This window comes from Melanerpes formicivorus, unplaced genomic scaffold (assembly GCF_026170545.1).
Source record: "Melanerpes formicivorus ecotype bairdi unplaced genomic scaffold, bMelFor1.0.p_v2 SCAF_53, whole genome shotgun sequence".
Lineage (NCBI taxonomy): Eukaryota > Metazoa > Chordata > Aves > Piciformes > Picidae > Melanerpes > Melanerpes formicivorus.
Window position 1 is genome coordinate 4,109,745 of NW_027142405.1, and position 13,451 is coordinate 4,123,195.

A 13,451-nucleotide genomic window follows, 5' to 3' on the forward strand; every position below is an offset into this window, starting at 1 on the left:
TGGGCTTACACCTAAGTGTGTGTATATAAATATTACAGATTTATTGCTGTGTGTTCTGTGCTATGCCACAAATACAAGTCTGTATACAAACATGCTATATAGCAAAAAATCCTTCTAACAACACAGTAATTTGTATCCACAGTAATTATTTTTCACTTACATATCTACAGTTGACGACTTTAAAGATATTCTAATGATTGAAGGATTAAGGAGAGATCAAAGCAGACTTTTGTTTGTTTCAACATTTTGAACTCTCTGCTGCTGGTATGTTGTGGACAGTGTCTAGGTTGTTTGTTGCTTGTTTGTTTTAATTTCAGCATGGTGAGGTTTGGAATTACTGGATAATTGTTCAAATGCAATGTTTGCTTTTATGTAAGCAAAATTAATCCTGGGTAGCTTGCTTTTTTCCCCAGAATGCCTGATAAAGTAGTATTTTTCTGGCCGCCTTACTGCTACTTTTTCCACTTTCAAACCTTTTGCTTATCTTCAGTTTTGTTGGTGTTTAACCGTACTCTTGCTCTCAGCCCCTGAATTATTATGCTGCACCACTTTCACAGCTTCATACATTGGACAGCAGCAAAAGTACCTGAAAGCCAGCTGGCTCTGTGCACGGCTTTGTCTTATCAAGAGCCTAATGAATAGGCACTTAAAAATTGGAACCAAAAGGTCTGCACGTGTCTCTGCAGAAACTTGAAGCACCTGCTTCACTTTTTAATGTTAGGATTTTTATAAAGTCTGCACATTAATAGTGTCTCTGTCAGAGATACAGGATTTCCAGCATTAATTAAAGATCGGTTTGCGCCTTGAGAAAAAGTGACCCCCAAGTAAAAGACTTAATTATTTTTAAACACTTTATTTTAAGAAAATGATACCCACACTGAAATGGTTTGCAGTGAGCCTGCATAATGAAAGCAGTGTGTGAAGCCATGAATCCCAATTATATGGTGCTTGGGTTTGTGTACCAAATGGCAGCAAATTGTATCTAAGAACGGAACACGTACTGTATAATGAAATCAGATGCCTATATGTAAAGCAGAGAAAGCTCTTTTTAATGCCACAAGCATACATGGTGGGGCATCACTGTCTTCATTACCTTTTTCAGTCACATAGAATTTTTAGCTGAAAATGTTGTGAATCTTTGTTTCATTTTGAAAGTGGTTGTTTAGTATAATGAAGTCTTTTGCTGACATAAGTGATGTCCTTTGTTGTTCCTGAAAAACTTTAAAAATATTATAAGAATCTCAGGCAGCAGATTCTGGGGGGGTCAGGTTGTTTTAAAGGATAAGAAGGTGTGTTCTTAAATGTGAATTTCATGCTCTGCATGCTCAGTTGTGTATCTGCTCTAGGTGCTGTTCCCAGTGGAGCAGGCAGGGTGAGAGGAGGAAAGGATACGGCGCTCTTTCAGGATCTCCCTGAAAAGGCCTGACAACAATTGGCTAAATAAAATAGCCACTTTAATAGGGTAGAATAAAAAGAGGGTTAGAGATGGTGAGTAAATATTATGGCCCTTCAAATGCTGAGAGCTGCACGCTCATCCAGGATCGGACAAAGCCTGGGTGGGTTTCCCCACAGCATGCTGCTTGCATCCCAACCATGAAGAGGTTCCCTCTGGGATCCAGAAAGGAGCACAAATTACCCCTTTAATACACTTAGATCTTCTGTTTTAAAAAAACACAGAAGACTTTTTGTACCTTTTACTCCTTTTTCTTTAAAGTATTCTACAGACTAGAGCTTGTGCCTATATTTTATATATATATATACATACTGTCTCTACTCTCAATGAAACATTCCACATATGGAAACCTTAGAAAAAGTGCTACTATGGAAGAAGTAGTGTTGAAAAAATTAAAAATACAAATAAAAAAAAAAAAGGAAAAGAGGGGAAAAAAATATTTAAAAGCCACAAACCCCTTGTAGTCAATAGTAAACATATTACTTTTCTTTATGTCTGTGCCTTCTCCTCAGAAAGCAGTGCAAATGGGAAAATGCCCTTGTAAATGGTGTGACTCATATAAACATTGTTTGTGAATGCCAAGGTGAATGTGCTTTCAGATATACCTCAAGAGACTTACATATGAGAAAACCAGCAAGTGAGGAAACAAATGCTAAAAACAAAACCCCAACAGTCCTACCAGACTCAGTGTCTGCTTCAGTTGGAGGAGAGACATAAATATTGTTTGCCACACAACACTGAAAAATGTGTGATGAATGTAGCAACTGTAAAACCTTCATTGTTCCTTCAGCTTAAACAAACAGAATGTGTAATTAGTTGGCTGCTTCTGCCTAATCCTAAATCCCAAGAAGATTACATGCCATTTGAATCATCATCTACCTGGTTTTTACAGGCATATTTCCATTGCTCCAAATCATCTCCATGTTTGCCTGCAACAAACCTCTGCAAAGCACCAGAAAACAGTTAACACTGCCCTGATGTGCTGCATTTAGATAGTTAAAGGGGAGCTTCCTGCTGTTGCTTTTATGTTATTGACTTAAAGCCATACCAGTGATTTCCAGATGTTGATAATATTTCTACCACAGCCTTCAACTTTGTACACTTGGTTTTAGAGATGAATCTCAGTACTAATTTTGAAGGGAGGTTTATTCCTATTTGATCAGACAGTTCATCTGTTGCAATTTGTATCTTCTGAAGTAAAATTCTGAAGTAAAACTGCAGTAAGTGAGCTCTTTACCTTATGTTGTTTGGGCTTTATATTTGTAAGGTGAAATTAAATAGGAAGTAATTTTGTGGATGCACAGTTTTACTGGTTTTATTTCTGTGCCACAATGAGAGATAGATTGCATTAGAACTAATATAATGTGATATCCTGAGGGGGTTATGATAGTATCATAGTATCAGTCAGGGTTGGAAGGGACCACAAGGATCATCTAGTTCCAACCCCCCTGCCATGGGCAGGGACACCCCACACTAGATCAGGCTGGACAGAGCCTCATCCAGCCTGGTCTTAAACACCTCCAGTGATGGGGCCTCAACCACCTCCCTGGACAACCCATTCCAGGGCTTCACCACTCTCATGGTGAAGTACTTCTTCCTCACACCCAGCCTGAATCTCCCCACCTCCAGCTTCATTCCATTCCCCCTGGAACAGGTTGCCCAGAGAAGTTGTGGATGCCTCATCCCTGGAAGTGTTTAAAGCCAGGCTGGATAAGGCTTTGAGCAACCTGATCTAGTGGGTGCTGTCCGTGCCTATGGCAGGGGGGGTTGGAACTAGATGATCTTTAAGGTCCCTTCCAACTCAAGCCATTCTATGATTCTGAGACTGTTGAATGAAAAAAAACTTTTAAAGACATTGCTTGAGGGGAGTTGTCTTTTTTACATAAAACTTCTTTGAAAGGCGATTTTCCTCTTCTCCTCCGTCTTGTCCAAGTTTAACTGTTGTACATTTTAATGAGTAGACAGACCTCTGCTGCCTCAGAAAAGCCCAGGGTAGTTCACTGGCCTTTCATAAACGGCAGGCAAAGAGCATATGAACACAACACCACTCTGATTGTTTTTACAAACGTGCTGTCATGGAAGAGGTAGTTAGTTGAAGTCATAGATCTAATGTCAAATATACAGGTCAAAGCAATAGTTCTAGGTTTGGTCTGAAAAGTTCAGCTGAATGCCACTGTGAAATTGCAAATCCCTGTACAGGACCCATGCACTAGTCCTACAATTTTCACACATTTCTACAGGATGGGAAGGTCCATCCAAGCCAGTGAGGTTCATATCTGAAGAATCAGTGTTCAGTAAGCCTCATTCCTAGTCAGGCCATGTGCTGAAAATGCGGTAAAGCTCTCTGATGACTTCACAGTTTGTAGAGATGGTCTGTATGCAAAGATACTGTCTTTCATTAGACAAACTGCTATTGTCAGGAAAAACAGCCAAACTCTCAGGCTATTGAAAGCTGCTTTGGTTCTCCCAATTGTATTAACCAATGTAATTTTGTTTAAAAAAAAAAATAAAATCAAACATTTTCTCAGTGAGCTTTGCCTTTCTTGTATCCATTGAGGCTACACCCACTGCTATTTTAAAAATACCAGAAGGATAAGGCATTGCTGCCCATTTCACTTACTTCAATGTTCCAAGTCATCTACTGGAGGATGTCCCTACTAACTGCAGGGGTGTTGGACTAGATGACCTTTAGAGGTCCCTTCCAACCCAAATCATTCTATGATTCTTTGATGTTGGTTTTCCTGTAGCTTAAGGGGACAAAAGCGAGTTTTAGAGAAACAAGGAGGATTCTCTGATTCCCCCCTAGCTTCTTTCTTAGGAAGTACCAAAGCACAGCATATACAATCAATTTCAGAATGGTTTTGCAGCTTTTTTTTTTCCTTTCCTTTTCATTTTCTAGTAGTGAAAGGAAGAACTATTGCTCTCGTGGCTGTCAAGGAGGAAGAGCATAGTGCCTAAGTTGTGCAAGGCTGAGGTTGGACAGTGGGTCAGACAATTAAGAAGAAAGTGGTATAACCAGAGGAAAACATGTAGAAGCAAGTGGAACCAGAAACACAAACCAAAGAAAGTATGTTAGCTTGGCATTTTCTCAGAGGGACATTTGGATTATATTTATTTGGTTAGTATTGTGATTTATAGATGTAACTGGCAGGTTTTCTTCCTGAATAGAAGCAGCTCTATCACTTGTCATACATAAAATCTCCTACAATCAAGTACAATTAAGCTGCTTTCGAATTTGCATATTATGAAGTTGTATGAGCTTATTCAAGCCAACAAAAAGAGGTCTCTCTTGCTAGGCTGGAGTATTATTTGAGTTAATCTGCCTGCTTGAGTACGTTAATGTTTTGCATATGGTTCTAAGAGATACGTGCAGCTGGGTGGCATAGCTTTGAATTATTGGAATGATTCATGGTTCTGGTTTCCATGCAGTCACCTTTTCCTTCTCTAATAAGTGAATTCAGCCTCCACTCTGTAGTAATCCAGGTTTTCTTTGCACTGCAGCACAAGTATTGTTTGTACTTTATAGCCAAGATCAAAGTATATATAATTTTTTTAAATAGCAGCAGGAACCACAGATCATAACTCATTCAAATGACTTCCCTCCCTTTTATATCTTAGAACTGTACTATTGTGGAGTATTTACTGGTTTATTGTGGAATATAGATGTTACTGACTGCAGTTATGTTGATTCAGAATTGCCTTTTGTACATGTTGTTCAAAACTACAAATGATTGCATTTAATTAAAACCCACACATTAGACCAGATGCTCCTTTAAATGAACAAACTCATAATGTGGGCAAGGAAGCCTCCCCATGTTTCTGTGGAAGGCAATTTTCCTTCCACTATAATACTTGAAATGAGAAGGGGTAGTATAAATACACAAGTGGTGTTCTGAAACTGGGAGCTACCTGGTTTTAGCAGCCTCCTTACAGAGTCGTGTTCCCTCATGGAGTAGGATTTTTCCTTTGCCAGGTTAAAATCCTGACTGTTGTCCTGGCAGCAGTTTTATCTTGGTCTTTGTTGAAGGAATAGGTGCAGGTAGTTAGAATGTGACTTTGTGGGAGACGCAGGCAGGTTGTGAAGCACGAGACTCAGTGTTATGTGTGAACAAAGTCAGTAATCAGCTTCCATATTTCCTTGTTCTTTTTATCACCATATCCTGCCCTTGCCAGTTTCTTCTTGGGCATTAGTAGAAGGAAGTATGAACAGGGGAGCAATATTAAGAACTTTTTTCCCCTCTTGCTCAACTTGTCTTTTGTCAGCTGAAGGAAGATGGAGGAGTGAGTTCTTGTTATTGAACTTGTGGGACAGCTCATACACTGGTGACTGGAGGGTCTGGAAAGATGTGTGTTTTGCAGGCAGTCAGCACCCTGCTGGTTATGCTCCATAGTTGTCATTCCCATATGCCTACCACAGCCAGCCATCTCACTCCCCTTCACCAGACACATAAAGCACATTCTGTAAATCCCTGTGGGCCATCTAATTCCTATGTTGCAGGTAAGGAAGGGGGGAAAAAAACAAACTCTCCTTTAATTAAATTCAGGATCAACTGTTTGCTTTGAATTGGTTTTCCATGTACTGTCTTGTAAAATTTTTACTCCTCCCATATTTTATTGTTTCTCATCTGACCTCTTTATCTTCTGTAGAGTGCTAAAACTCACATTTCTTCTGTCCACCCTCCCACCCCCTCCTCCCAATACTTTATTTTCAGAATTTATACTTGAGGAAGGAATAAGAAAAATGCTTTTTCTCCCGCAGGTTATTCCCATGCTTTAGTGCCAATAATGCCCTCCTACACTCCTGTTTTATGTGAAACTATCATGTTGGCATTGGGTCAAAGAAGATAGGAACTTTGAAAAGGGGGAGGTAGGGAATGTACTATCTAAGTAGTGTTCCTTGCCCCTCCCCCAGTTTGGAAATGATACTGCCATGTGCATTGGAGAGTATGTCCAGAGCTAGAACACAGGTCTGTTATTTAAATCAGATTCAAAGAATATGGAAACAACTTGGCTTGATTTACCTTTTCTTTTCCTTGGAGTTGAAACTGTTTTATCTTTGGTGTGTTCTGTCATACTGCCAACTTCTGAAGCTGTAAAGGTGAATGTTTAGGATGATTCCTTTAGAAGACTTGGTGCTTTATTTTGGTTTCTAAGAGACTTTTAAGCAGATCACATGAGAAATGCTCAGAAAGGGTTGGAGGAGGCATTTGTCCTTGAGTACATCCAATGGATATATGTATTTCTTTCCCCTTTCTTACAATAAACAACACACAGGAGAAATGTCACACTGCTATCATAGCTCAATCTTTGTATCCTGCACTCTTGGCAGGAGACTATCAAGAGCAAGAGTCCCACAGTTGTGTCTGCTAGTGGCTGAGTCCTCCTTTTAAGATTCCCATCTCTATCCCTCATCTACCTTTCTTCAAAAACTTCCTCTTACCCTCTTCAAGTTGAGGAATAAAGGAGTTGGATGGATACACTGGGGAAGGGGAAAGAAAGAGCTAAGTAAAAATCTTTATTGCAAAATTGCTTTCAAATAACTACTGCAGGACTTCAACTTAGTGAATCCTCTCTGGACTGAAACTTGGGAGGCTGCAAACTTGTGTCCTAGCACTGGTCTGTTCGAGAATTGAGTGAGTTTCTTGCCATTCCATCACCTTTGCTCCCCATATTAATAGTCTCTATTTGTTGTTGCCAGTATCCATCTAAAAAGGGAAGGAGTCCATACTTTGTGTCCACCCAGTTCTTAAAATGCACAAGAAGGAAACAAATGTGACCTCAGATGGTTGTGCCTATTAACTTGGTCGGTTATGTGCAGCGCAACCCAGGTGATCAGGCCCAGTCATCATGGGTTCATGAAGGGCAGGTTCTTCTTGATGAACCACATGTCCTTTTACAACAACTTAGTGGATGAAGGTGAGGCTGGGGAATGTTCTTTACTGGAGTTTAAAAAAGCCTTTGACAGTTGCCCACAGCATCCTTCTGGAGAAACTAGCTGCTTAGGACCCTTCACTGGGTGAAAACTGGATAGATGGCCAAGTCCAAAGAGTGATGGTGAATGTAGCTAAATCCTGTTACAGCCAGTCACAGACAGTGTTCCTCGGGGCTCAGTGGGGTTGCACTGGAAGATCTTTCCAGGTCTCTTCCAGCTCCTAACATTCTGTGATTCTTTAATATCTTTATCAGTGATCTGGATGAGGTGATTGAGTGCACACACAGTAAGTTTGCAGAGGACACTAAATTGGGTGCTGATCTGCTTGAGGGTAGGAAGCCTCTGCAAAGAGATATGGCCAAGTTTGATCAATGGCCTGAGGTCAGTTGTATGAGGTTCAACAAGGCCAAGTGCCTAGTCCTGCACTTGGGTCACAACGGCTCCATTCAGTGTGCTCAGGTGGCCAAGGTCTACAGCATCCTGGCCCGGATCAACACTAGTGTGGCCAGCAGGAATAGTGAAGTAATTGTTCCCCTATGCTGGTGAGTCCACACCTTGAATACTGTGTTCAGTTTTGGAAAGACATTGAGTTGCTGAAGTGTGTCCACAGAAAGGCAACAAAGCTGTTGAAAGGCCTGGAGAACAAATCCTGTGAGGAGCAGCTGAGGGAACAGGGATTGTTTGTTTAGACTGGAGATGAGGAGGTTGAGTGGAGACCTCATTGCTCTCTACAAGTACCTGAAAGGAGGTTGTAGTAAGGTGGGGTCAGTCTCTTCTCCCTACTATGAAGTTATTGGAATATAGGAAATGGCCTCAAATTGTGTCCGGTGAGGTTTAGATTGGATATTAGGGAAAATTTATTTACTGTAAGACTGGTGAGGCTTTGGAACAGACTGTCCAGCAGGGTGGACTCATCATCATCCCTGGAGGCATTCAAAACACTTGTAGATATGGTGCTTTGGGGTGGTAGTTTAAAAGTTGTGGTGGACTTAGATCTTAGAGGTCTTTTCCAACTGAAACTATTGTGTGATTCACAGGTGGCTGTGGATGCAGGTGCTTCTAGGGTGTTGTGGGTTTGTTTAAAATAATAGCAGTGACACCCTCCATAGTGGGATTTTGAATGATAGTATTTATTAATGGTGTGGTGGTGTGATGCTCAGGGGAGACCTTATTGCTGTCTACAACTACCTGAAGGGAGGTTGTAGCCGGGTGACGGTTGGTCTCTTCTCCCAGGCAACCAGCACCACAACAAGAGGACACACAGTCTCAAGCTGCACCAGGGGAGGTTTAGGCTGGATGTTAGGAAGAAGTTCTTCATAGAAAGAGTGATTGGCCATTGGAATGTGCTGCCCAGGGAGGTGGTGAAGTCACCATCACTGGAGGTGTTTAGGAAGAGACTAGATGGGGCGCTTGGTGCCATGGTTTAGTTGATTAGATAGTGTTGGATGATAGGTTGGACTCAGTGATCTCAAAGGTCTCAACCAACCTGGTCTGGTCTATTCTATTCTATTCTATTCTATTCTATTCTATTCTATTCTATTCTATTCTATTCTATTCTATTCTGTTCTGTTCTGTTCTGTTCCGTCCTGTTCTGTTCTATCTCCTTCAAATCATATTTCTTAAAAGTTAGCTATATTGGCTTAGAGCTTAGTCTGCTGTTGGATACCATATGCTGTTCTGTCCAAGGTGGCATGAACCATCAGAGCTGAGTTGGATTTACACATTTAATATCTTAAGGTCTGGCCTTGACTACAAAATGTTTACCATCCTAAGGTCTTAACTCAGTTCAGCCATGTTCTTTGTGAATAGGTATCCTCATGCAGACTGATTTAGCAGTTAGATATATCAAATGCAGGGCATTGGAGCAACAATGTCATGATATATTTTTTTTCTAAATAAAAAGAGTTTATTGAATTGGTAGGAAAGGTGGTACTGGAGCAGTCCAAGGCAGGCTGCCAAAGCTGCAGTTAGGTTCAGAAAAGGAAAACTATTTTAAAGCAGTGCAATTTCACCTCATTTTTATAATTTACTTTCAGGAATTATTTTGATAGTCAGCAGTGCTGGACTGCTGTAACACAAGTCATGGAACCATTGAAGCTGGTCTTCCTTAACCTCTGGGCAAATGCAGTATGACTAATGCCCAGCACAGTTGTGTTTGCAGCTGCATAGTATCATGGGTTTTTTTCCTAAGGTGAAGAATGCTACTGGCTTTTTTATCTGCAACATCAACAGGGGCAGTTGTTTAATAAGTGAAATTTGTAAGCCTGGATAGCATGCCTTTTTATTGTTGTTGTCTTCTCCTTGTTATTTTTGTTGTCTATATAGTATGGGGCTGACAGTGTGGTTGGCAGGAAGTCTCAATTAGCCTTGAGGTCAGGCATCTAGATTAAAAATCTTGACACGTTCCTTTATCGTTTCACCCCAATCTTAAAAGGGCAGTTCATTTCTCATCTGTATTTAATACTTTGTTTCTTCTAGGGGACACATAATGATAATCTTATTTTACAGCACCATCAAACTGGGTTCATGATCAGAGTTGGGACCAATGCTTCTGAAAGACCTATTTGTTTGGGGTGCAAAGTGTCATTTTATTTAGCTGTCTGTTGGAAAGTTAATTTTGTCACCAGTATTAACTGGCCTTTCTGCTGCTGTGTGGTGGACAAAGCTTCATTCTGAGCAAATCTTTAAATGTTAGCTGTGGTTAATGAACAGGTAAAGGCCTGTGTCTTGGTTACAAAGCAGGTGCAAAATAGTTCCTCTCAGATCTCAGTCTGGTATGTCTCAAACTGTTTGAGCTACCCTAGGGAGGCTTCTGCATCTAAGCTTCTGTTTACTCACATGTGGGGTAAAGTAACTTTGTTTAGGATGTCAGTGCTTTGTTTTATTATTACTATTTTTTCCCCATTGCCACCATCCTCACAACTGAAGTGGGAATATGGTTCTATATTTCTGACACTGTATTTTTGTTACTTTTGGCAAACCTGATACACAGGAATACTGTGTGGTTTTTAAAGATCTGGGAAAATGAGATCTCTGTAACAATGGTTGCCGTTTTTGCAGTTTCATACTGAAATTTAAGCAGAGTATTTCAACTGCTAATCAACTGACTTAATTGTGGTATGAATGAAGTTGGCACAGCAGATCTGTCATGGTTTGTCTAGCCCTTGAAAGGAGAAATATTACTAAAATTCATCAGAAAGCAGCATGTATCTGTGAATATCCCTCTACAGCTTTGTATCTCTCTCTAGTTCATTATTTCCATATTCACACAGGGAAAAAGTTCAGCACAGGAATTTGAAATGATTTCCCAAAGGGGACAGTCCTAAAGGGATTGCTCTGACACATGAAGATTTCAATGGAAAAAAACCCCGCAGCATTCTGACACAGTGGGATTTAAAGGAACTACACTGAAGAGAATGCATCCTTGTTTCGTGTATAGGAGCTCTAATCACATCTTCCAGAGACTTTTTTCCCATCATGCTAATTCTTTGCAGTGTGGTGTTAATAAATGAACTACTAGGTTGGTCTCCTCTTCCAGGCAACCAGCAGCAGAACAAGAGGACACAGTCTCAAGCTGTGCCAGGGGAGGTTTAGGCTGGATGTTAGGAAGAAATTCTTCACAGAAGGAGTGATTTGCCATTGGAATGTGCTGCCCCATCACTGGAGGTGTTTAAGAAGAGACTGGATGGGGCGCTTGGTGCCATGGTTTAGTTGATTAGATAGTGTTGGAAGATAGGTTGGACTCGATGGTCTCAAAAGTCTCTTCCAACCTGGTTAATTCTATTTTATTCTATTCTATTCTACATTTTTTTTACCTCTGTCTATTTTCTCACTTGCTATGACTTAGCACCTGTTTCACAAGTTTTTCTTTTGGTTGTTTTTGGTTGGGTTTTTGGGGTTTTTGTTTGTTTGTTTGTTAATATGCTCCTAGGATGTGCGAAGAAACAGTGTTCCAGAATACTCATTTTATGACAATTACAGGAAGCATTTAAAATGTTATAGATGGAATTAGTTTGCTATGACACGAAGTCTACAAGGACTGGGACACCGGTAGCACCATTATTTTTATGAAATCATTTGCATATTTGCTTTTTAAATATATTCTGCTAATTTATTCTTCTTATGAAAGGTCATCTAGACAGATCTGTTAAATTTAATGGCTGTTTCATTATTAAGGGAGAGTAAGAAGTTCTTAATTGAGGAGCAGATAAAAAGCAAGCTAATTAACTCCAAATACATTTCTTCAGCAGCATCCAAACAGCCATTTCTAAGATTAACTTGGGTTAGTCATCTTTTGGGCTTTTAATCATATTTTTAGATTGCATTTTTACACCATCTGTACTACAAAAATGACTGTAATTTTTGTCACAGTTGGAAGCATCAGTTAATAAATGTTTTGTATTTTGATCTAGGGAGGTGTTTGAATTGAGGGGGGAAATAGTCTTAAACTAATTGGGTTAATTTACAATAGATTGAGGGAGAGAACAGTGGGAATGGTTTACTCCTATCTCTACCTGGGTTTTTTCCAACTGTTACATACCTTTTTTGTTTAAATCCTGTCCCAAATGAAGTGTTTGCCCCAGCCCTCTGATCCTCTGTAAATTGCTGAATGTAGTGGGAAACCACTGGCAGTGCTTCCACACTGTCATTCTATTAACAAGATATTTAGCAGTTTAAAACAGCTACTAGAGCTTGGGATCAAGCAGGGTAAGAGCTGCTAATGCGGTGGAATCAGGCACTGATGTGTTGACTACTGCCAGATAGAGTCTGTGTTCATAACTCATTGGGGTAGAGAATGAAAATAAGATAGTAAGTTGTGGTATGGCTGACTGGTAGCCTGCAAAACTCAGTGTTCAAAAGATGGCTTTTGGTGAGGAAAATCTCTTGACTGTGCAGATGTATGGACTAGAATAAAAATAATGCAGGCTGTACATATCATGTGAAGAGAGTTTTATGTGTGGGTGCAATTAGTACTCAATGCTAGTCATAATAACCAGCTAAGTATTTTTCAAGGTACTCTATGGATTTAGTTTCTTCTTGTGACAGACATAGGGAGTATGGATTCCCAACAGATAGGTAGTATTAAGATCATTTAAGCATATGCTATTCTACTCTCTTCATTCATAGAATCAGCAAACATCAGTTTTCATTTTATAGCTACTACTTTATGCTTTTTCATCTTCTCATTTTATTTGCTTATATGTATTTCATATTTCTGTTTGCTGCACGGTTTAGTGGGAAGCTCTGTGTTTCAGGGCAATCTAAGATTTTTCCTTTGACATTTGAATATCTTGCAGTGGAAACAGTGGAGTTTCTTTGTTTACTAGGAGGATCACACTTTCACAAGATGTATGTTTTAAATATTGTTTTTTAAGGTCTCTTGCTTTGTCCAGGTTGCAGTTTACAATCATTAGCTAGGGAACACTAGCAATTCACTCCGATATCTTGCCAGACCTGTCCTACTGATGTTGGATAAAGCAGTGAATGTAGTGATGTTAAAACAGAAAATGTGACTGAAACAAAAGTAAGAATAATTTACCAGCATCTCCCAGTGATGTTATAGTAGATGGTAATTCTGTAGGAAAAAGAGAAAAGGAACATCTTGAGAAGTTGTTTGTGATAACAAATTTTAACTCTGGTTTTCGGTTAGGGTTTTTTGTTTCGTTTTGATTTGTTTTCTTTAATTGCTGTTCAGAGGGTTCTTGTAACAGTAATTATCCTAATCTTGAAATTTATCAAAGAGACCTATTGCAGTCTTTATATATATACACATCTGTATATTACTCAAATGACAAACAGCTCTGTTCTTTGGAGCAGAAATGGAAAGGTTTTATTAATGAAGGAAAACAGCCCAAGGTCATCTGCCAAAGCCAATTTTTCATGTTCATAAATAAAAGAATTTGGAAGAATTTGGTGGCCATTAGGTAACTCAGCTACTGTGAAACTGTTCAATTATATTTCACAAGGATAATTTTAGTCTTATGTGTTGGCTCAGGACAATATTTCAGGTTTTATTTATTTTTCAGTTGTGCAGGACATTTAAAGTGTCATCCTAAACCAGTGCAA

The 13,451-nt window shown here is 39.6% G+C and overlaps 1 protein-coding gene across 1 annotated transcript in view; it reads left to right on the forward strand.

The window, feature by feature from the left end:
* CDKAL1 (CDK5 regulatory subunit associated protein 1 like 1) overlaps positions 1-13,451 on the forward strand; it is a 489,452-nt gene that overhangs the window by 389,986 nt on the left and 86,015 nt on the right. The window lies entirely within an intron of this gene.